Source organism: Wyeomyia smithii, chromosome 3 (genome assembly GCF_029784165.1).
Source record: "Wyeomyia smithii strain HCP4-BCI-WySm-NY-G18 chromosome 3, ASM2978416v1, whole genome shotgun sequence".
Classification (NCBI taxonomy): Eukaryota; Metazoa; Arthropoda; class Insecta; order Diptera; family Culicidae; genus Wyeomyia; species Wyeomyia smithii.
In genome coordinates, this window is record NC_073696.1 from 143,630,071 (window position 1) to 143,656,444 (window position 26,374).

Sequence of the window (26,374 nt, forward strand, 5' to 3'; positions counted from 1 at the left end):
CATATTCACCTCATCAACACAGGCTGCGGGGTAAGGATACACTTTCTGATGAACTGGAACATCATCAGTGGTATTGATAGCATATTCTACAACAGTACTACACGTTAAACTTTCGTCTGGTTTATAAAAAGCTGTTTCATGTCGTTGCAGCACTTCCAGAAGCTAATCTTTCTCGCTAGACGAAAGATGAGAAGAACGAAACATATGCTCCGTGACGTTCGGCTGAGTTATTAATTCAACTTCATGGGGTGTCGCTTGTTGTGAAACGGTGTTTGAATTTTTTGTTGGTGCTGTTTGTCCAGCTGAGTATTGCAAGAGCGGGATACTCATGGTTTCATTTTCTCTACTTAATTGTAGCGTATTATTTGAAAAATCAATTATTGCATTTAATGCGTTTCAAAATTCAGTTCCAATGATTCCATAAAAATATGGGTGGAAATCGTGTAAAAGAAATTGAGCTATATAGTTGATTTTTGGCTGGAAAAAAGTTATGTCAATTGCTGCATCAGCATTGAACTTTCCATTTGCACTTCCTATGTTATTTGCATTGAAGCGGTATGGCTTTGAAAGTGAATAATTGCATGCTAACATTGGGTGTATCAGATTTATATTAGCACCAGTGTCAATCAAAAACGGAAATTCACCGATACTTGTCTTTAAATTGATAAATGGCATAGTTGGCGTTACCAACGTGGGCGCCACTCTAAAAAATTTGCTTCTTGCTGTTCGAGAGTAGTTGGTTCGTGTTGATAGTCGGTCGCTTTACCAGAATGAGAAGGCTCTCCTATTTCATACGTTGGTTGTTCAACTTCGTGATATGAGCCGCTGTACAGCCCGCTGTCCCAGTACTGACCTTCATAATTGTAGTCGTAATATTCGTCATTGTAATCGGGGTACGGATATGCACTTTCAAGAGGATGTGCTTGTCTTTTAAAGTGATGTTGCTGTTGAGAAGGAGAATGGGGACGTTTTAAGTTCATTATCGGTCTATTACCGTGATTTATTGCTCGGGTTCGTTGACTGGTGTCGACATCCATCGGTTCTGGTTTTTGGAATGCATATTGCCTGAACGGATTATTTGGCAGGTTATTTTGAAACTGATGTTGCCTAAATGAATTATTTGGTGGGTTATTCTGAACTTGACGTTGTCTAAATGGATTATTCGGTGGGTTATTTTGAAATTGAGGTTGCAAAAATGAATTTTTCTGAAATTGATGATGTTGCATAAACTGATTATTCAGTGGATTGTGTTGGAACGGGTTTATTGGCTGTCGCCTCGGAGGAAGAGGAGGTGGTAAAAAAAATTTGGCTGAATTTGCATTCTAGATGCTATGTTTGGTAGGTCACGAGGTTTTGGAATCGGCTGACCACCAAGTTCGTTTCTGAATGGTGCAGAGCGAATGTCTAAATTATGGTAATCAATGCAAAAGTTGTATGCTTGACTAAGCGTTGCTGGGTTTGAGCTTTTCAAAAGTATGTTCAGAGGCTTTTCCAGTCCTCTTATAAACGCATCCAACGCCTTCTCCCGAAAATAATTAGTATGTGCGGCTGCATTCAACCTCAGCGTGTCGTCAGTTTTCACCTGAGCAATTATGAGAGAAAGCAACTCGTTTACTCGACTGTAATGCGAGTTTAAACTTTCATTGGCCAATTTTTTTATTGTCGTTAGCTGGGTATCTAGTGTTTTGACGTCTTTTTGATCTTTGTAATAAAGGATTAGAGCATTCTTGATTTCAGCCCAATTCGAAACTATGTTATTCGAGTTGAGTATATCGGCAGCCTCACCCTCAACTTTCCTTCGAATTGTTCTCTCTATTATATTCATCTGAGCCATCGTTGCACCGTTCTCCCGATACGTGCGGAGAAAAGATTCCACATCACATACCCACTCGACGAGTCTCGTGGGGTCGCCATTGAAAGGCTTGACATCCCTTACAAAGTCGGGAATTTTACCCAAATCAATAAATTGTTGAGTTGTCATGGACTCTACCTGAGCTGGAACTTGAGGAGTTGCCATGTCGTTTACTAAATTAGAGTTCACTGAACCGAAAATTTACACTAAATGTACCGAAATAAAATTTGTAAAAACTCTAGATTAAAATTCACTGTTACAACTTATAAGCACAGTTTACAATTAATGAGTCTTAACATGTTCAAAAGTGTCTACTTACAATAGTGCCAACATGGTTGGACTTCTTGGGTTAAGTCTTCTGCCGGGTGAGAGAAACCAAGCAGCTATGTCGGGGTGTCATTTTTGCTTCTTGCTACTACGGTCCCTAATAGCGATTGAGCCGGTTGGCTGCGGTGTCCTGATTCCTGCTTCTGTCGTGTGTTGTCGGCTCGTTGAACCGAATGATGTTGGCTTTTTTTGTTGGCAGTTCTTCACCAATTTTTTTTACGATTTTTAACACGGCACTTATACCATTTCACCTCTGGCAGGGTCCCTATTCGGGCGCCAGTTATAAACGGAGTTTCTTTTTTAAACGGAAGAAAAGACTTGCTTTGAACACTGCTTAACTAAGACTAATTTTATTGCCAAAAAATGGAAGTTGAATAGCAGTATCGCGGTTCCGCGGTGGTTGCGTACCTCAGCAGAAACGACGTCGCTCGATGTCACCGATGTTGTCACCAACGTCGGTGCACTTTATCCATGGCAGCAAAGTAAACAATGTTACGTTGCTGCTTTCTGGGTCGGGTCGTTAACTCCCGCATTGTTCAGCAGACAGATAGGCCATGTCGCTTCTTGCTTGCGCGGAACAACGTGATCCGCAGATTCTTCTTCATCTGAGCACTCGGGGCCCCATCGAGCCTGCATGGTCAAAACTATGCAGATACTACCTGAATCAACCTTGGCCTGACAGGATCTGTGTTGACCTACCACCGGTATGAGTCTATGTGTCCATATACCCTTGGTAGAGCTGGATCAGTCCCTCTGCCACTTGACTATCCAGGATGATCGTTTGGTGTTTCGTATACCCCTTATGTCACGTCCATCGAAGCAGTTTGCATCTTCCCTGATTATGATGCTTGAGGGCACCATGACAGCCAGGACCCATACTGCCTCGTATGACACCGTGCAATACGCGATCGCAACCCTCAGGCACATGAGCCTGTAGGTGCTTTTCATTTTACCTCTGTAACAGGCAGCACCTAACGCCGTTGACCATACTGGTGCGCCATACCTGAGTATGGATGTAGTCACGTTGGCAAGCAATTTGCGCTTGCTGCCGTATACCGCTGAGCTATTATTCATCATTCGTGATAACGCCGCGATGGCCGTTGAAGCCCTTTTGCAAGCGTAGTCGACGTGGCTCCCAAAGGTGAGCTTGTCGTCGACCGTCAGTCCTAGGAGTTTCAAAGACTGCTTTGAGGCTAACGGGTGACAACTAAAAATTTGGAATTTTTTTCTACAGCTATCAAAAAAAGGTGGAAGAACTTAAAGAAAAACTGATTTTTTCCCATAAAGATACATTCATTGTGAACTAACAGAAAATGTTGAACATTCAAGAAAGGTCCGTTACCGGCCTCCCGACGAAATTTTCTTTTGATGCCACGGTCTTGATGTATGGTCTTCAAGTCCGCTTTTGAATACATCTTTTGATTCTACCGATCAACTGTTCGCAATTCGTTGATCTTCAGTTATTTTTGCCCCGAAGGAACTCAAAACCACAAAGAAACCTTCGACTGGACGACACTGAGGTAGATTTGTTGGGTTGCGTATTTGAGTGGTGTGCACCGCTAACCGAAAATTTAACGACGCTAATTGCTAAGTCGCTAACCGGAAAGTTTAGCTCGATAATCGCTAAACGCTAACCGCTAAACCCACATTAGCGGAATTTTCGCTAATCGCTAATCGCTAACTTATTAATATGTGAATAGTCATATCGCTATATTTATTGCTCGTGTTTTGTAAGATTTGGACCACTTTGATCTTTTGTGGTAAAACAAACGAAAACAAATACTTTTTAGAGCTATTTACAATAAGTGGTTCACAATACGGTGTTTATACTTGATTTTGAAAAACAAGGAGTAACAAAAGTTATTGAGCTTGCATAAAAACTACCTTGGAATATTTTCATAAAAATTCAATTATTATCTGAATCGAAAAGGTAAAACCAAAGTTGTCATGATTTAAAGCCGAAATACAAAAGTTCTTGGTTGCCGAAAATTCTATCTAGACCTTGAGCTTGTTCTGAAAAATGCTCCGATGGCTTGTACGATAACTGGAACTCCATTCTAGGGTAAAAAGGCTGACTTGCACTTATGTCGTAAAGAAAGGAACTCTAGACAATTGAGAGAATTTACCGTTGTTTGAACGAAATATTCGTTCCAAAAGTAACTTTCGCAGTAAAGTATGTTCATCTTTCGAAGCAATTTACGTACGCCATCAGCAATTCACAGTTTTTTTAAATTGTTATATCGTCGCTTCTCTACAAAATTTAGCGAATTAGCGATTAGCTTTTCGAAGGGCAAAATTTTAGCGACGCCAACAGTTTCGCTAACCAGCTCAAAATTAGCGAAATCGCTAAACCGCTAACTGAATATTAGCGTCGCTAATTAGCGATTAGCGAATTGGCGGAATGGTGCCCACCATACCACTGGTATTTGGAGTACAAATGGAGTCGAGTGGTTGTCCAGAAACGTTCGTGTTTTTTTAACATACCTTTGACAAAAAGGAAAAAGTCCTTTTCTGTCCACTACTCTGGACGGTCTTCAACTACCTTCCTGGCGGATTATAGTTGAGGTTTGCAGGAAACCATACACAATAGAAACAGGAAGATTTTCACTTTCAAAATGGTTTACCATTAACTTTTAGCCAAAATTGTTGTTCAGTTCATATCGAACCGTACAATGCACTTGCGGAATGCTCTTTGTTTGGACGCCATTTTCAGCCGAACTGTGCATGCATAAACAAAACAAAAAATACTGGCATAAAGAGGAAAGATAGAGCTTTCATATACATATTTTCATTTCTCTCTGAGCGTGTTTGTTGTGGAGTAAAAAGGCCCCAAAAAATTCCAGATTTTTAGTTGTCACCCGTTATAGTCCATCTACAAGCACTAATTTTCGCCTCCTGTTCCGATTTTCGATTGTTTACTACAGTGCCCTCAGTCTTGTGGTGCGCTGCGCTAGCTCAAGTTTCATGGAGCGCATCCAGTCTTCTACGATTTTAATTGAAAGTACAGCTTTCAACTTGACCTCTTCGATGGCCTCGCCATAGACTTCTAAGGTTACTTCGTCCGCAAAGCCAACAATCACCACTCCGGGAGGAAGCTTGAGCTTCAACACCCCGTCATACATGGCATTCTACAGCACCGGGCTCAGAATAGGTACTCCTGCGGTGACTGAGACGCACTTCTGACCCTCATGTAGCTTTCCAGAGTCTTGTACAGTGGCACCGGCACTCCTAGACCCCGTATCCCGTAGGCTATATAGTCCCAGCTGGCGGTACTGAACGCGTTTTCCAAGTCTAGCGACAATTGCGCAATAGCGAATGCCCTTCTTTTACGCAGCAGTGCTACCTCGGCCGTCTTAGTGACGGAGAGAATAGCATCCACCGTGGATTTTGCGGATGCCGAACTAGTTTCTTGACAGACCGGCTTCACTCTCGGTGAATCTCACGAGTCTGTGGAGGATTACCCTCTCAAGCAATTTGCCACCAAGTTGTCGCTCTCTGTCGCTTTCACTCATCCGGTATAAAGCAGTCGTCTGAGGATCGCCTGTAACCTGGGGCTACTTTTATGGCCGTCTTAATGACCAGGTTCAGGATTCCGTCAGGTCCGGGTGCCTTGCTCACCTTCAGGGAGTTTGCGATCTCAATGAGTTCACCGTTCGTCACCGTTGTCGCCTTCTCGACCTCTACGCGGCTGCCGTCACTCGCTATTTGTGGTGGTTTAGTAGCTGGAGGCCAGGGGTTTGGCTCGTGGTGTGGAAGGAGTCCCTCAATGATCCGCTTCAACGTCGCTTGTGGTTGCTCTGCCGGGGCTGACGAGCCTCTGTTCTTGGCCGTAACGACCTTATAGGTGTTACCCCATGGGTTCGTATTGGCACTTTCGCAAAGTATATCGAAACTGGCTCGTTTACTAGCCTTTATCGTGGTGTTATGCGTTACCTCAGTGGATTTGAATGCGGTGGCACGCGCTACAGAGGTCGGCTATTGTGTCGGTCCACCAGTAAGCCGGTGGCCTTCCATTTCTAGGCTGACAAGACCTAGGTATGGCGGCGTCGCGCGCCTGCGATAGTGTAGCAACAAGTTGGTCCGCATTCCTGGGAGCTCTCCCCCCATCGAGGTCCCACCTTATTACTTCCGCATAAACATCGGCATCAAAGTGCGATGCCTTCCATCCGCGGGTTGTTGGGGTATTAGCCCTGCAGGGTAAACGATAGCTACACTAATAGCGACCACCAGCCGGTCTGCTACAGTGTAGAAAACAACAAGAGGCGGCAAGCGGCGGGTAGAACCAACACTCCGACCGTCCGCGGCTGGAAGACATCGCACTTTGATGTGTGACGCCACCATGCCTAGGACTCGCCAACCTTCGTAGAGCGTGCCTCCGTGCAAGGCAGAGGATGCAGCGTGCGCAAAACGAAGAAGAAAAAAGGACAGATCGACGCGCAGCATTCGGGTCTGCAAGACGGATGCTAAAGAGTGCAATAAAGGCCAGCAAAAGGGCCTGCTTCGTAGGCTATGTGCGAGTGCCAATACAAATCCGTGGGGTGACGCCTACAGGATCGAAATGGCCAAGACCAAAGCCGCACTGGCGCCTGCAGAGCGATCACCAGCGATGCTGGAGCGTATCATCGAGGGACTCTTTCCGCACATCGAGCAAAGTCCTTGGCCTCCGGCGGTCGATTCTCAAGACGTTCAAGTATCTCAGACATAGACCAGGGATGGTCGGCCAGCCTGTTGAACACCCAATCCGCGACGACAGCCGTGTCGAGGTTGAGGAGGAGGCAAGGGTTACGAATCAGGAGCTCATCGTGATCGCCAAGTCCCTAAAGGTGAGCAAGGCACCGGGACCGGATGGTATTCCTAACCTGGCAATCAGGCTGGCGATGAAAATGGCCCCCGGGCGTAGTAAGGACTGCTGTTGCCGCTGTCTAGAACTTATATGAACAGCTTTGGCTAAAAATATATTCTTATCCAGATTTTTAAGCGCCATAATGGCGGACGCTATAGTAAAAAATTCGTAATATGTTACCTACCCTTTTGACAACTCTGCTTACGTCAGTTTGACCCCTTCACACTAATGTTGCCAAACCTGCAGAAAACACGAATCTGACGTGAGCAGAGAGGTACACAAATTACGAACGCGCATCATAGCACCCGCCATTATGGTGTGTAAAAAGCTGGATATAGGCCAAATAATTCTTTCTGAATTGGTCTATAACAAAGACGACCGTGCTTGGGAAAGCAATCATATAACGATCAACCAGATCAGCCGAAATTTGCTTTTCAACATTGTCTTTTATAGACCAAATATTTTTTTCTGAATTACTTGGTCTATAATTTTGTCGACCGTGCTTGGAAAAGCAATCATATAACGATCAACCAGATCAACCGAAATTTGCTTTTCAACATTCTCTTATATAGACCAAAAAATTTTTTCTGAATTACTTGGTCTATAATTCTGTCGACCGTGCTTGGGAAAACAATCATATAACGATCAACCAGATCAACCGAAATTTGCTTTTCAACATTCTCTTATATAGACCAAATAATTCTTTCTGAATTACTTGGTCTATAATTCTGTCGACCGTGCTTGGGAAGGCAATCATAAAACGATCAACCAGATCAACCGAAATTTTCTTTTCAACATTCTCTTATATAGACCAAATAATTCTTTCTGAATTACTTGGTTTATAATTCTGTCGACCGTGCTTGGAAAAGCAATTATATAACGATCAAACAGATCAACCGAAATTTGCTTTTCAACATTCTCTTATAAAGACCAAATAATTCTTTCTGAATTACTTACCTTTTCCATCAATTTTAAAAAGATTCATAGAGTAAAACACTTATATCCCACTTGAAAATCGTTTTTATCTGAAGAACGTTTCCTTAGTAAATTCTCTAACGATACAACGAAATGACAACTGAAACCGATACACGATTGATTTTTCATTTTTAATATTTTTATTTCATGGCCTACTGGTGCATAGTTTAATTTAACAGAAGGCCAACAACTCAACGGATATGTACATGTAACTATCATATGAATTTTCACTTTTATAATGCTTAAAACTGAAGAAAAACATCAAGGTGTACGGATTTCGATACTGTACGGGTTTCGATCCAGCACGGTACCTACTACAAATAAAAAACAGGAATTACGCCTTGCTCTTTACCAGTCCACATAAGCACTGAGGATGACTGTATGTCACAGTCGAAATATATATTTGCGCGGACTGAATTTCAAGATTTATTTCCCAAATTTCTTGTAGAGTCTAACGGAAACCGATAATTATTTCTTTTGATTTCTTAAGAAAGGAAATAGATTTGTTGATACCCGCAGTGCTCTTTTTTAACTTTAAAAACCTATTTGGCTCATTTGGCTTGGATGCCATTGTCAAATTTGGAAAATCTATACTGAGCGTCTAAGTAGAGTGATAAGACGCTCAGTATAGGTTTTCCGAATTCGACAATGGGATCCAAGCCAAATTAGCCAAATAGGTTTTTAAAGTTAAAACCCTAAATTAATATACCTAGCGGTCAGACACAGCCTTTCTCATTCAAATTTATAAAAATAGATTTACATGAATGCTTAAATCCAATAAAGGTATATTCACTCTTTGGGTTCTAAAATATTGATGTTGTAATTAAAGTATGAAATATGAAATTTGACGTAATGTTAGTGCTTAAGAAATAACGAAATAAAAGAAATGACTCTTAATTTCGAACAATTTAATCATGAGTGATACCGGGAACGTTCAAATAGTACGATACCACATTTAAATCATGTTGAGGCCATATATTTTGATCATAGCAGGTATAGTGATGAATAGTCTTTGAATTTCTTTTCTTTCCAAAGCTTTTGAACATCATATCAAATTGTTATAAAGGTTGTTATTTGTAAGTTTGAGAGATGACTCGTTTGTATGACACTAGTTATGTTCAAATAAGTCGTTTAATACTCGGGATAATAGACTTTCGTTTTTTTACAAGTTAAAACATAACGGTTGCTTAAGTTTAATTACAACCAAATGAAAAGGAAACGTATAGAGCAGCCAGACTTTGAAACCACGTGTTCAATCATAATTCATCAGTTAACCCTTAACTAGCCCGTCCATCTGATATCAATATTGTTCAAATCGGTGATGTAGTTTCTGAGATAATGAAGTTTCGTGATTTTCACATTTCAATACATCACAAACGAAGTTACAGTCCGATTACAGCAAAATTTAATTGGGTGTTATAAGGCAGCTAGACCTTTCATTTGATACTAATTTTGTGGAAATCGGGTCAACCATCTCTGAGAACAGTGAGTGAGTCCAAGTAGTCTTCAGAATATGTTTCTTTTCATAGCTGGATTTCACATTTTTAAACATAACAGGCAAAGTAATAATCCGTTTGCGAAAAAAATCAATAGGGTCTCATAGGGCAACAAGACCTTCCATATGACACTGATTTTATGACAAACGGTCCAGCCATCTCTGAGAAACATGAGTGAGATTAAACAGTCTCCAGAACACGTTTCTTTCCATAACTTCTGAACCACAAGTTCAATTTTCATAAAATTTAAAAGTTAAAGGTTTTTTAGATAGCCCGTTTATTTGAAACCAATTTTGTTCGAATCGGTTGTGTAGTTTCTGGGATATTGATGTTTCGTGATTTTTACATTTTGATACATAACCTCTAAACTAGAAATCAGACTACAATAAAATTTAATATGGTCTTATAGGGCAACTAGACCTTTAATTTGTAATTAATTTCATTGAAATCGGTTTAGCCATCTCAGAAAATCGAGTGAGATTGGGAGAGCGTTACATACATACACACACATACACACATACAGAAAATGCTCAGTTCGTCGAACTGAGTCGAGTGATATACGACATTCGGCCCTTTTGAGCACTTTTATATCTCTAGTATTTGCAGTGATTGCTATACCACAGACAGACGTCCAAGTAAGAACAAAATTGATCGAAAATTACTAGTAAAATTTCAAAGAGAATTGCGTTATAAATCACTTGTATACTAGCGCCGCCTGGTGACCTTGTCGCTACAATACATTTTTTTTCGCTGGTGTATGAAGCTGAAGTCACTGGTAGCGCTCTCTGGTTACGAATTGCTACTATAAAAATCTTTACACAAGTTTGGAACTGAGCTTGGACGTCTGTCTGCGGCTATACCTTTCTAGGAGAGAGGCAAAAAGTGAAATGGGAGAAATGACTTTTAATTTCAACTTCAATCCCGAGCAATGCCGCAAGCATTGAAATAGTACAATATCAAATTTAAATGATGTTGAGGCCACATATTTTGATCGTAGCTATAGTTTTAAACAGTCTGCAAGTTACGTTTCTTTCTATAACTTTCAAACCACATGTTTAAACATTATGAAGTTCATTCTTCAAGGGTTTAAAAGCCCATTAGTTTTAATTCAATTATGTTCATAGCTTCTGAGATTTAAGAGCGATTTTTACATTCTGACGCAGCGCCAAAACTAAAAGTTCGATTACAATGAAATTCATTAGCAACCTAAGCGGCAAATAGACCCTTCATTTGACACCAAGATAGAAAGAATCGGTCAGACCATCTCTGAGAAAAGTGAGTGCGAAAAAATAGGTGCACATACATGCAGAAAATGCTCGATCCCGAGCAGGAGAAAATAACATTATAATATCACAGCCAGATATTGGAAATACACCTCATTTTGATCTTAATATGGTTTACATAGTTGGTAAAATAACAAAAAATAATACCAAAATATTGTTCCTTCAAGACTATATGAATAACAAAGCTTGATATTTCAATAACAAACCTAAAATTTGCATTAAAAATCACGAAAATAACCGATTTATATATTTTCAACTTATTGAACACTGAATGCATAACTGATACATTATAAATAATCAATATCGAACAATTTTCACTTAAAAACTTACTTTTGTTCAGATATTTTAAAATCATCTCAAACATCTCATTGAAGGCATAGCGAGATATGATATCAAAATTTTATGAAATTTTATGTTTATATGCATGTTTGAAACGTGAATATCTTTCGAATAACACGATAAGGCCTCATAACTAAATATGTTATTGATGAGTAATGATTTTGTTATCCTCTCCTGCCCGGGATTCGTCGAACTGAGTCGAGTAGTATATGATATTCGGCCATTTGAATCACTTTTCTACCTTTTAATTAGCCAGTGATCGTTAGGAGAAAGTCAATATGCTTACTTTCATTATGTGATTTCACATTTTTATGAACAACGGACAAAGGTACAATCCGATTACAATGAAATTCATTAGCAATTTATGGGGCAACTAGACCTTTCATTTGACAATAATTTTGTGAAAATCGGTTTAGCCATCTCTGAGAAAAATGAGTGAGTTTAAACAACCTCAGGATAATTTTTCTCTACATAACTTTTGAACCATATGTTCAATCATAACGAAATTTAAAAGTTAAGGGTTTTGGAGACAGCCCGATCATACGGTCGGCGTGCGACCAGACCGAACCAAGCGCCAAGAACATTATTTCGAATAATCGGCGATCCAAATTTAACCATCCCGTATGCTTCCTGCAAGTTGCTGCAGAGAAATATTGTTATTATACCATTATAAACTGTTCAAATGATTTCGTTTTTTCATAAAAGATAGATTATCAGTTTTAACATCCAATAGACCGGTCGAGTGGTATATGACATTCGGCCATTGGGACCACTTTTATACCTTTGGTTTTTCCAGTGATTGCTATACCTTTCTAGGAGAAAGGCAAAAAAAGCATTGCGGGTATCCACAAATCTATTTCCTTTTTTAAAAATTGTTCAAAATTTCATGTCACTCTCACGAGTCATAGAGTAAAAGTTAAAAGTCCTATAGCCCCCTGCATTTTGGAACATAGAGTTCTCCAGGCGCGTTTGTATTAGTGGGATGTATTCGATTTTTCTTTGTTAGCTGTAAGAATTTTTTGTCACCTGTGAGAACTGTCATCTTAAAGAGAGAATAAAAAACTACCGAGATTGATTCACACTCTCACAAATTTCAATATACAGTGTAAAGCGGGCCCTGTCGTAGTGTTCGTGTGGTTTTGCTTGGAGAACTTTATATGGAACGGGAGTGTTTGAAAAGTAGCATCAAGTTTCTTTATAATAAACTTAGCTCCATAACATTGGAATTTTATTCACTTCGTTTAAAATTGGCCAACGAATTTCCTTTTGAATTCCAAAATTTTATAACTAAAGTAAAAATAACCGAAAAGAGCGAAGGGGAACGAAAACGAAAATTGGGATCGAAAAAGTTAAATCAACTGCTTCTACCAAATAACAGTAGTAGAAAGACAGCCAAAGTACACCTCATTGACGACTTTGTGGTCAATAGGTCTTCGAACGAGTTTTCACAACCCCAGCAAAATCTTCTAAATATGGGCCTAAACTTCGCAATTCCTTCACGACCCAATATTGAACAATCGATCGTCGATATAGAAGCTGGGATGGACTGGACAGTTGCAAACTATCCACAGAACAAACTGGTGAAGAACGCCAATTTTTTTCAAAAATTACTAAGACGCTGCCACGTCATGGAAGTTCGTCTGATATAAAGACAGTTTAGGAATTACGTAAAAAACCTGTTTTCCATTTAAAAGCAGATAAGGGAAACAAAACCGTCATCATGGACAAGTCTGACTATGATGAACAAATAACCCAAAAAATTGATAAAGGTCCATATTGGCAACTGCGACTTAATCCTCTTGCTGATATGGTAAAACGTGTCGAAAATACAATAAAAGAATGCAAACCCGTTTTGGGTAAAGCTTTACAAAATCTCCGTGTTTCAAATCCAGTTCTTCCAAGAATAAAGGGTCTCCCCAAAATTCACAAACCTGGAAATGAAATGAGAGAAATTATCTCAGCGGTAGAAGCTCCCACAGAAAAATTGGCTAAATGGCTGGTAAAAGAATTTCAAGCTATGCCCAAGAAATTTCCAAATCGATCAGTTAAGAGCACCGGAGATTTCGTTGAAAATTTGAGATCCTCAGGTAATATCCAATCTGATGAAATAATGGTTTCATTTGACGTAACGGCCTTATTCCCTAGCGTTCCAATGAATGAAACCTTAAACCTTTTAGAGGACTGGCTTCTCTCCCAATATTCTGATAATACTTGGAAAAAGAAAGTTGACAGTTTGTTGAAGCTTTCACGCCTTTGCATGAAAGAAAACTACTTCACATTTCGTGATAAATTTTACAAACAGACTAAAGGGGCACCAATGGGGAATCCTCTTTCTCCTTTTCTACGTGAGCTATTCATGGCAAATATGGGAAGTATATTAGAGAAGAGGAACATTTTACCGATTCGATGGTGGAGGGATGTGGATGATATTTTTTGTGTTTTGAAAGGGGCGGATCTGGAAACTTTTTCCACATCCTTTAAAAATACCCATAAAAATATAAACTTCACAATTGAAAAAGAACTTAACAACAGACTCCCTTTCTTGGACGTCGTTGTAATCAGAAAGTCTACGGACTTTGAATTTGAAATTTATCGAAAACTCACGGATACAAAACGGGTAATACCTAACACTTCAAAGCATCCCTTCCAGCATAAATGGCATCCTTCCATCATATGATACACCGCATGGAAACTTTACCTCTAAGTAAAGTAGCCAAGCAAAAGGAACTGCAATAAATTTTTGAAATTGCCAAACTTAATGGCTACAATGAAAGTATCATTCAAGCCATTGTTGATAAAAAGAAGCGTGCTCAATTTCGGAAATCTTTTACAACACTCACCCAATAACAGAAGATCTGAAAAGGGTAGCCGTTGAATATGACGTTAACTTGACACGCCCACTTCGTTCAAAATTTAGGAAATTTGGGATGGATATTGCTACACTAGTAGAAATACCCAGCTCAAAACAAAATTGGGGACTACCAGAGACCCTATTAATACCCTGAACAAAGCTGGAATTTATAAAATTGCATGCAGTCACTGTGACATGGTTTACATTGGACAAACTAAACGTAACCTAGAGATACGTTTCAAAGAACATTTCGCAGAAGTCACAAAAGCAAGTAAAGTTTCAAAAAATGCCCCACCACACCTTTTCAAATCAAAAGTGGCTGAACATATTAACTATGAACATTCACTAACTTCGGATAACATTCACCTGCTTCGCCCCGTTAATAATTTATGGAAATTAGACGTAGCTGAAAGTTTAGAAATTTATAAACAACACTCATGCACGCTTCTCAACAAAGTCGCAGGTAAGCACCCCTCATGGCTATTCAATCTTCTTCCCAAAAACCCCAGACATGGTACGCTTAACAACCGACCGCATAATTCCCTACCTAACTCCAATTAAGAGTGCAAAAAAAATTTCATTTTACCTACTACAAATAAAAAACAGAATTTACGCTTTGCTCTTTACCAGTCCACATAAGCACTGAGGATGACTGTATGTCACAGCCGAAATATATATTTGCGCGGACTGAATTTCAATATTTATTTCCCAAATTTCTAGTTTTTTTTTTTTTCTTAAAGGTGGCGGGGAAATCTGCAAACAGACACCTGAGAATAGAACTCAGGGTGTGGGGATGAAAATAGGGGAGAGATGCTGGGGTAGTTACACTCCCCCAGGCACCTACTGATCCCTGTCCCGACCCACTAAAACCCCTCCAGTCTCCAGCCTTGGTCTTCCCGGAACGACGGTTAAGTATTACGTCGGGGAGTGGCTTTTGTGCGTGATGGACCCTCTTTATAAGAGTACCTCCTAGCTAACTACCTGTAGACTGGTAGCTAGCTACCACTGGCGTGTGGGTGGTTGACCCGCCACACACGTTGCAGATTCAGGACAATCTGAGAGGCGGCCGCACAGACCGCGTTCCAGATGTCCGGGTCGTCGCACATCCTCCGGACTAGATTGTCCGGAGTAGTGCCAGGCCCGCTCACAGCCATCATATCGCTCCTCGCTCTTACAAAACGGGGGCATACGAAGAAGACATGCTCAGCAGTCTCCTTCTTCTCCACGCACTCTGGACAGATGGGAGACCCCGCGTGCCCGAACCTGTGCAGATATTGCCTGAAACAACCATGGCCTGACAGGATTTGTGTCAGGTGGAAGTTCACTTCACCTTGTCGTCTCCCGACCCAGCCGGATATCTCCGGTATGAGTCGGTGCGTCCGTCTGCCCTTTGTGGAGTTGGACCATTCCCGCTGCCAGTGGAGCATCGAACGAGTCATCTCTCAAACTTACAAATAACAAACTTCATAACAATTTGATATGTGGTTCAAAAGTTATGGAAAGAAAAGAAATTCAAAGACTAGTCCAAAATAGACGAGGAAGAAATCGATTCGGGCGATTCTGGAGACGGAATCTCTATCGATTCGCCGTCTGATACAGGCGGATATAAGGTGCCGCGTGTCAGAAAAGCTGCCTCACAAGACCTGATCCATCGGGCAAAAATGTACCCGGATGGATATCCGGGTCCCTGGGTAGTCTTCCTTCGGTCGAAAACTAAGGCATTAAATGTAATGCAAATTAGTAGGGATCTGGCACGGTTTAAAGCCGTGACTGAAATCACTAAAGTTCGCCCCAATAAACTGCGTGTTTTAGTGTCAAGCCTCAAGGAAGCAAATGAGATTGCTGTTTGTGAGCTTTTCACGCTGGAGTACCACGTGTACATTACAGCTCGTGCAGTGGAGATCGACGGCTTGGTCACCGACTCGAGTCTGTCCGTCGAGGATCTGTTGAAGGCTGGGAAAGGCCTCTTCAAGGACCCCAGCCTTCAAACAGTGAAGGTACTCGATTGCAAGAGATTGCATTCGTTATCGCTCGACAAGGGTGTAAAATCTCACACCCAATCAGACTCTTTTCGCGTGACTTTCGCCGGGACTGCTCTGCCGAGCTATGTGCTCGTGGATAAGATGCGTTTACCCGTGCGTCTGTTTGTACCGCGGGTAATGAATTGCCACAAGTGCAAGCAGTTGGGTCATACGGCCACCCACTGCGGCAATAAAGAACGTTGTGGCAAATGCGGAGAGCATCATGCGGATGATGCCTGCGGTAAAGGTGCTGAAAAGTGCCTCTATTGTGGACAGACTCCGCATGAGCTGTCCGCATGCCCTGCGTACAAACAGCGCCAAGACAAAATTAAGCGGTCTCTGAAATAGCGCTCAAAGCGCACTTTTGCAGAAATGCTTAATGAGGCCGCAGCCTTCAAACTAGTTTCCCCGAACCTTTTCGAGGTTTTGTCGACTGATGAGTCTGACTCCGACGATTCAGTTGGAGAACCCTCTTTTGCTGAACCCGGGAAGTCTAGAAAAAAAAAATCTCTCTTCTCCTAAACTTCCTAGGAAAGGTCAAAGGAGATCCCCATCTGAAATGACAGATACAGTAAAAACCAAAAGTGCTATTGAAAAGCCGAAGCAAACTCCTCCGGGATTGGCAAAGCTCAATTCTCGCAAGGAGTTTCCAGCACTTCCAGGAACATCAAATTGTCCCACTGTTCCTTCTTTTTCGCCCAAGATTTAGCCAGAATCTGGGCTGCTGAAATTTGCAGATATTGTGGACGGGATTTTTGAATTTTTCAACATAACTGATCCTCTTAAAAGTCTTCTGATGGCATTTCTACCTGCAGTTAAAACGTTATTGAAGCAGTTGACTGCTAAATGGCCCCTCCTTGAAACGATCGTATCCTTCGATGAATAATTCATCCGCTGAAGTGAAGGATTCTATCTCTGCTTTGCAGTGGAATTGTAGAAGTATCATCCCCAAAATTGATTCACTCAAAATTTTGATTAATAAGTACAAATGCGATGTATTTTCCCTCTGCGAAACATGGCTAACTTCAATTATAGACCTTAACTGCCATGATTTCAATATTATTCGCCTTGATCGAGATACCCCTTACGGACTTCTAGGGATTAAGAAGTGCTATTCTTTCTATCGTATTAACCTCCCCTCGGTTCCAGGCATCGAAGTTGTCGCATGTCAAATGACAATACAAGGTAAAGAGCTTTGTATTGCCTCAATATATATTCCTCCCAGAGCACAGGTTGGGCAACGGCTGCTCTTTGATTTAATAGAACTTCTCCCCTCGCCACGTTTGATTTTAGGAGATTACAACTCTCATGGCGTGGCTTGGGGTTCCCATTCTAATGATAACCGCTCCTCTCTGATCTATGACCTCTATTGCGATGACTTCGATATGACAATTTTAAACAATGGGGATATGACACGTGTACCAAAACCTCCAGCGCAACCAAGCGCTTTAGATTTATCCTTATGTTCGACGTCGCTACGGTTGGATTGCATATGGAAGGTAATCCTGGACCCCCACGGTAGCGATCATTTGCCTATTCTAATTACAATTGCCAATGGATTGAATCGTGCACAACCGGTTAATATTTCATATGACCTCACCCGTAACATTTATTGTAAGTTATACGAGGAAAAGATCTCACAGGCTGTCGAATCGATTTCAGATCTTCCACCACTCGAAGAATATAACCTCTTCGCGGGCTTGATTCTCGACGCCGCGCTGCAAGCTCAATCGAAACGATATCCCGGCGGGAAGATTCACAGACTGCCTCCAACTCCGTGGTGGGACAAAGAGTGTTCCGATGTCTACGTGGAAAAATCCGACGCGTTTTTGGCCTTTCGGGATGAAGGCAAACCCGACAACTTCAATCGGTATTCAGAGCTCGAGAACAAGTTTAAAAGCTTGGTCCGAGCAAAGAAACGCGGTTATTGACGTCGGTTCGTTGATGAAATTACGGGAGAAACATCGATAAACACCTTTGGAGCACGGCCCGAAAAATGCGAAATCGTAATGTATCCAACGAAAGCGAAGAGTCTTCAAGTCGGTGGATATTTGATTTTGCCAGGAAAGTATGTCCGGACTCTGTTCCTGCGCAAAATATTATTCGCGATGCGTCTCGGGACCGCGACACGATAGATTCACCTTTCACGATGGCAGAATTTTCAGTTGCCCTCCTATCCTGCAACAATAAAGCGCCTGGGTTAGATAGGATCAAATTCAATTTGTTGAAGAATCCACCCGGCACCGCCAAGAGGCGCTTGTTGAACTTGTTCAAAAAGTTTCTGGAGCAAAATATTGTACCGCAGGATTGGAGGCAAGTGAAAGTAATCGCCGTCCAAAAACCGGGAAAACCAGCTTCTGACCACAGCTCTTATAGACCGATTGCAATGCTCTCTTGCATCCGGAAATTGATGGAAAAAAAAAGTAGGAGGGTGGTATTCAAGACACGACCGCATGACGTTGGACTACGGTATTCTTATATTCCATTAAAACAAATAATAGAGAGAATTGCAACTCTAGTATTTGCTGCAATTTTATCTAGCAGTGCATTTCTGGATGCTGAGACGTTAAAACGTTATAAATAATAATATATACTAAAAGAATGGATATCTTTTATTTAATCGCTGTCATTTCATACATATTCGAATCAACCCTTTGTTTGCTGCACTACCAAGACAATCATTTGATTGAGCGAATTGGTAAAATTTTCCTATCTAAGCAAAAAGCAAACTTTACGAAACTATCTTTAATTGGAGCCCAGAACGATTCAACCGAAAATTTTAAATATGAAAATTGTTCGACATTTAATCGATAAAACTCATGCTAGGTTAGTTCCAGCCCAGCATATAACTTCATGTATTTGAAAAAAAAAACGTTTGGTTCAATAACTCAATATAGCAAGAGCTCAATCACACGTTTTTCGGTAGTTGTTATCAAGGTTTGGGCGAGTGACAGGAAAATATCTTAACTTCTTCAGTTGTGATTTAGAGCATTTCTAATTGTTTTGTTATTTTTCACGATAGCGACAAGTTTGTTTCTTTCTCTGTGTGCGAGAAACAAAATCAAAACCGCGCACCGAGAAACAAAAACGAAAATTTAATGAATGCTCATTGAGAAAACTTGCAACTCTTTTTACCAATAACTTATGATACTCAAAAGAACCCGTTTTGATCTAAATCAAATTTCTAGTAAATAAGTGTTGATCATTCATAGGTAGTAATTTTTCCTCGATGAATAAAGACTGGCTGAAGAAGTTAAAATCGCTGCTGTAAAATCAAATTCACAACTGTGTTCGTTAAGACGTTTTAATATTTTCAATGACAATAATAATCTTCGATAAACACCCGCTATAGTTATCCACACACATGCTATAACTATCTATACACACGTTAAAACTATTCATACACACGCTGTAGCTATAGCTGTCCATACACACGCTATTCCTTTCCATACATCCGATACAACTAGCTATACACACGCATAAGCTATCCAACCATGTGCTATTACTATCCATACATACGCTATAACTAATCATTACACACGCAGCAGCTATCCACACACAAGCTATAACTATCCGTACACACGCTGAAGATATACACGCAATAGCCATAATATGCTACACATGCTAGTGTCTTACACACGCTATAGCTAGCCATACACACGCAACAGCGCCATCCCTATCATCGCAAATGTCATAGCAATACAGATGCACATACGCTATATGTGCACACTGCACACACACCCAACGTTTTCACCCAACGATATCTGAATTGGATTACCGCTGGTGGGGTCCAACTCAGATCGAAGGAGCACCGAACTGAATGAAGAAATGCAGCTTCCCACTACCTCCGCCGCTGCTGCCTGATACCACCGCTCTGGCTAGGCTGCAGCTCAGTTTGGCCGCTGGAATCAGCCACCGCTGCTGATTATACAAGACCGGCCTGGTGGCCTCTCACTTGTTAACTAATGACTGCTATGAGACGACACAGGCTATTATATAGCCCAAAGCAAAAATCCATCCGCGAGCAAACAAGAAGCGAGCTTGTGATTGGTTGAATGTGCACGACTTTTAACACAACTTTTAACTAGTTTAGTATCGAAAACATATTTAAATTATTATATGACAATCTTGCGCAATATTTCCCCTATCAATTAAGCCATTGGTGTTTAGAATCTGTTCAGTGGTAATGATAAAAGAAGCATTTTAAAACGGTGTTGAAACACCTGTTGCAGCTACCGAAAGCGAGTTCGTTATTGGTTGAAAGCTGTGAGACTGTTTACAAAGTCAGATCGGTTGTATCCGTTAGTGTCGACTGTGCTTGTGAAGAGAGTTGGTGATTGGTTGCTCGGTATGTTTTAGACAATCGATGTGATTTATCAATTTTTCAATAGTGTATCTCGAACAATAGGTTATTTTTGTTACATAAATTCAACCGTAAAAGAATTTCTGATCGGTTGATGCCAAAACCTCGAAATTCTGAAAAGAAATGACTGATATATAAGCGCTCAAAACCTGACCACTTTTCCCTGGTTTTCCCTTGTTGAATTACTAGATTTTCAAATTCAGGTGCCTAACTTCGATATAGACGTTAGTCCAACGTCAAAATGATACGGCGGCTTGGACCATTAGATCGAAACATATGATCTACTATCCGCCGTGCCAAAGGGACGAACGACTGTCTTGCGTTGCTTTCAACAGAAATTCAACTGGCGTATGCTAGCAAAGAACAAATGGCATCTGTGTTCTTGGACGCTTTTGATTCAGTTTCCATTGACATCCTTTTGGGAAAACTTCACCAAAAAGGATTTTCTCCAATTTTATGCATTTTTTGTACAATTTGTTGTCAGAAAAGCACATGCATTTTTCGCACGGTGATCTGATCATTTCGAATTAGCTATATGGGCCTTCCCCAGGGCTCATGCTTAAGTCCCCTTCTTTATAATTTTTATGTGAATGATATTGATGAATGTCTTGCAAACTCGTGCACGATAAGACAACTTGCAGACGACAATGTGGTTTCTATCACAGGAGCCAAAGCTGCCGATCTGCAAGGACCGTTGCAGGATACCTTAGACAATTTGTCTGCTTGGGCTCTGCAGCTAGGTATCGAATTTTCTGCGGAGAAGACTGAGATAATGGTTTTTTCTAGAAAGCGCGAGCCAGCTCAGCACCACTTACAGATGATGGGTGAAACGATCTCTCAGGTTTTAGTATATAAATATCTTGGAGTCTGGTTCGACTCGAAAGGCACCTGGGGTTGTCATATTAGGTATCTGATGAAAAAATGCCAAAAAGTGAATTTTCTCCGGACGATTACTGGATCATGGTGGGGAGCCCACCCAGGAGACCTGATAAGGCTTTACCAAACAACGATATTATCGGTGCTTGAGTACGGGTGTTTTTGCTTCCGCGCCGCTGCAAACACCCATTTAATCAAGCTGGAACGATTGCAGTATCGTTGTTTACGTATCGCACTAGGTTGCATGCATTCGACCCATACGATGAGTTTGGAAGTTTTGGCGGGCGTTCCCCCATTAAAAGACTGCTTTTGGGATCTGACTACTCGTATTCTTATCAAATGTGAGGTTTTGAACCCCTTGGTAATTGAAAATTTTGATAGGCTTAACTTTACTTTTTTTTCCCGGATCATTTACGCGTGCAGCAGATCCCTAAAATATTTTATAACAAATATAAAAACACCAACTACGACAATGCCAGGGCTAGTAGCGAACTTGGAGCAAAATAATAGTGACTTTAGTGACTTTTTTCATTAAAATAGTGACCAAATAGAGACTAAATAGTGACCAAAAATATACAAAAGAGGGTTTTGAAATTTATTGTTGATCTGTATCATAATTTCACATTGAAATGGTTGTAATAACACCTTGTTCAATATATTCGAATACAAGTTTTCGAGTTATAAGTGTTAATGAAAGTACGTGAACGTATGTATGCACTCTAAAATACGCATTGGTGTGTTGGTGGTCTGTCAGTTGTATTTAGTTCTTGATGTGCGATGTAACAAATCCGGAAAGCCGGAGTAAAACGATTTTTGGTCAGTGACTGCCCTTGCACAATATTCAAACATCTCAAATTATGTGAAGCTAGACGAGATTTCGTTTATTAAACCATCGAAAAATACAAGGAAACATTCTCTTTGGGGGATCGTTGAAAATTCTGTCGGCCACGATCTGCAAGGATGCCGCAAGTCGTAAAATTGTGACTGTTATGAAGAAGCGTGTCCGGCGAAATGATAACGTTCAGTTTGTAATTCCCACCCATCTGAGTATATCTATTGAATCGGTCCACAATATTTTGGCCGATTCTTTTAGAAAAAGAGGCTCGATAGAGTGAAAATGATACTTTCACAACTCGCTGTTCGCTGTTCATTGTTTCTGATGAGAAACTATTTGGCCTGGAGTGTGACTGGTTACACAAAACAATCGAATGTGGGCAGCAGCAAGAGACAACATTTCAGAGTTCTAAAGGAGTGTTCCTCGATTGCAGAGTACAGCTTTAGTGATGGCCTCGAGAGCAATTTGCAAGCGAGTAAACTTCCTCTGATTTTCATTTCCAAAGACGCCGAATTTAATGCTGTTTACTATAAAACGGTAGTTTTGGAAAAAAAACGTTACCACGTGTCTTCGAAAACTCTTCAGAGCTAATTACTATATGTTCTAGCAAGACGGTGCATCAGCGCATACTGCGAACTTGACTCAAGGTTGGTATAGGGACAATTCGAGGGACTTTTTGAATAGAAATAAATTGCCGTTGAGTTCACCTGATCTCAACTCAATAAACTTTTTTTTTACAAAATCTCCAGCTTGTAAAGCGGTAAAAGCGGTTATCCAGAAAATCTGGGAATCCGTGCCGCCTGTTACAGATTCGAAAAGCGTTTGAAGTTGGTTCAGCTAACTAAGGGAGGGGTTTTTCAAAATATATTAAAAATAGCATTGTTCGTTCCGAAAATCTGCAAAAACAATTCTAAGCCTGTTTGTCCACTTGACATTTTTTAATCAAATTCGTCCCACTAAACACTCGTTTGTTCGATCTGGAGGATGGGACAAATATGCGTAGAACGGGTTATCATTATGGAATTTTGAAATGGTATCTGGTAAACACCGGTAGGTTCGGATGAATGAAAGCAAAATCCTCAACAACACGACTATGCACAATATAAGCTCGAAATTTTTGAATTCACTTCAACCAGGAGGAACAGTTGATTTGAGACAAGCAAATCAAACTACAAACGTAATTTCACGCACAACACTGGTTTAAGACGCGAGTAGCTTGTAGAATAAACCTTTACATTCCTTTGCAGCTCTTAGACAATTCGTTCGTAACTATTCTGCACTGTTAACTTCGATGAGAAATTTAAAAAAAACATTGCCTGGAATGAAACTTCTATGATGGAAAAGTTAACAAAAATGCCTTACAAACCGAACTGTCCAAATATTCTGTAAATGAGAAGCAAGCTTTCTAAAGTATGTTGCAATACAACAATAGTTAATATATACATTTAAAGCTAAAAAAGTGACTTTAGTGACCATTTTGTCGTAAAATAGTGACTTTTAAGCGTAAATAGTGACTTTTTAGTGACTAGGCTCAAAATAGTGACAAAGTCACTAAAAAGTGACTCGCTACTAGCCCTGCAATGCGTTTTATACTGATGGATCACTTCTCAACGGATCCACTGGCTTCGGTATCTTCAACAATAATTTTACCGTCTCCTACAAGCTCGATAATCCTGCTTCGGTTTACGTCGCAGAGCTGGCTGCAATTCAGTATACCTTAGGGATTATCGAAGAAATGCCCACGGACCATTATTTCATCTATACAGACAGTCTCAGTTCTATTGAGGCTCTCCGATCGATGAAAAATGCAATGCACTCTCCGTATTTCCCCTGGGGAAAATACGGGAACATTTGAGTGCTTTATCCGAAAAATCTTTCCAGATTACCTTAGTGTGGGTCCCTTCTCATTGTTCCATTCCGGGCAATGAGAAAGTGGACACTTTGGCTAAGGTGGGCGCAACAAACGGTGATAGGTGGCTACACAGCATCATCCCCAAGGTATCCACCAAACCTTGGATTTGGGGGTTGGATGTAGGACGAGACTTCATTCGCGTGATGTCTCGGATTGTGTCCAACCACTACGGGTTAGACGCACATCTACTGCGTATTGGGCTCACGGACAGCAATCACTGCGTTTGTGGCTTGGGGTATCATGACATTGAACACGTAGTTTGGGTGTGCTGAATTCCGTGACGCCAGATCCCTACTTTTGGACTCCCTCAGGGCCCGAGGAATACTACCCTACGTCCCTCTTCGTGATATCCTGGCTCAGCGAAACATAACATACATGAAGCTGATTTATGGCTACTTGAAAAACACCAGAGTGCCCATCTAACAACAAACCGAACCACTGATAAAAAAAAACATACTAGTATTGGTTTTAGCTCGTAGTCGGCAGCGAGGGTAAAAAATTTGCCTTTAGTTTATAAGATACCCTAGAAATAAGAGTTTTCTGGCTCCGTTAAACATTTTTTGTATTGGGCCGTGTCAAATAAACGTTATGTAAAAAAAACAGGAAATCTAAACTTTGTTTAAAGAATAAACCTTCAATTTACGAACAAATTTTTAGACTAGCAACGCTCTATACTTGTTTAACAAGGAAGAAAACGCTGCAAAGATTCAGAATAAAATTCTGAAAATGATTTTGAAACGTCCTCCCTGGTTTGATAACCTCCAATTACATAGACTGAAGGTGCTGCCACACGGAGCACGAAAATTATGACATAGTAGTCTATAACATAGTCGTGATAGATTTCTATGTCATAGTTCTATGACATTTGGGAAACAATTTTTAAAAAGTCGGAGCTATAACGTTATAGAAGCTATGAAGTAGGCGCTACGAGGTAGAACCTTCCAACGTTCACACTAGTGAAACAAATTGTGTAGTTTAGTTCGCAGTAAACAATCGCGTGTTTTTTTTTCGAAATAAAAATTGTGGTTGAAAAATGGTTACGACTAGTTTGCAACTTAAGAAGAAAAAATCGCGGCATCTGTAGCGTACATCATATTGAAAAAAAAAAAAACCAAGAGAACCCGTAAATGTTGGGTGAAATCTTGGATTGCGCGGCGTGAGTTTTTTGGGATCGAGAAAAATCTTCTCCAGGAATTGAGAGATGAAGATCCGAAATTTTTCCATAATTTCCTGCGAATGAGCGAAACAGACTTCCGATATATACTTGAGAAAGTCCACCCGCATATTCTCAAGCAAGATACCAATATGCGCAAAGCAATAAGGTTAATGGTTAATGGTTGCTAAGGACTTTTCTGATCCACATTGTTGGAAGTCTTTGTACTGCGCACTTGTACGTCCAATTTTAGAATATGCAGTCGTCATATGGCATCCTTTTCAGATTACTTGGAGACTTAGGATTGAACGGGTTCAAAACCGGTTTATTCGCTTGGCCCTAAGGAACTTACCCTGGCGTAACCCCGACAGTTTACCTTCATATTATGATAGGTGCCGGCTACTGGGATTAGATACTCTTGAACGTCGAAGGAAGTTACAACAATCTTTGTTTATCGCTAAGCTCTTAAATGGCGAAATTGATGCTCCTGGACTACTCCAAATGTTGAACTTTCGTATCCCAAACAGATCTCTTCGAAACACGACGTTATTGCAACCAATTTATCACCGTACCTTGTTTGGAAATAATGAACCGTTCACAGCGTGTGTTCGTAGCTTTACTGATGTTGAAGAGCACTTTGAATTTGACGAACCAACCCGATATTTTGTAAATAGACTTAGAAATATGATTAGCTAGTTTATTTATTCATTAAGACTATTTATTGTCAAATGGATTATTCAAATACAAATACAAATACAAATACAAATAACCTCAAAAACTAGATTGACATTGACGCTGAGGTATTTGGCGACAGGTAAAAAAACTGTTTTTTGCAAAATAAATATTTGACTTCAATTAATTTAAAACAACTTGTCAATTGCAGGAGATAGCTACACATCTTTGCTGTATTTATTCCGGTTGGGTAGATCAACTGTGAGTAAAATAATAGCTGAAACCGTCGATGCAATTTATGCAACGCTGAAGGACGAGTTCTTGAAGGTAATGATGGTGATATATTCTTGACTTTTTTTCAGTTGGTGATATTGTTTTTTTTTTATTTCTTCATGTGTAATTGATTTTTTTTTCAGGATTTTTTCAAATTTTTCGTAACTTTTTCGTATATCTTGAATTTTTGTAAAAACTTTCAAGGATTCATTGTTTTCAGATGCCGTCAACAGACGAAGAGTGGCTTACCATTGCACATGACTTCGCAGAAAAATGGCAATTTCCGAACTGCGTGGGAGCAAT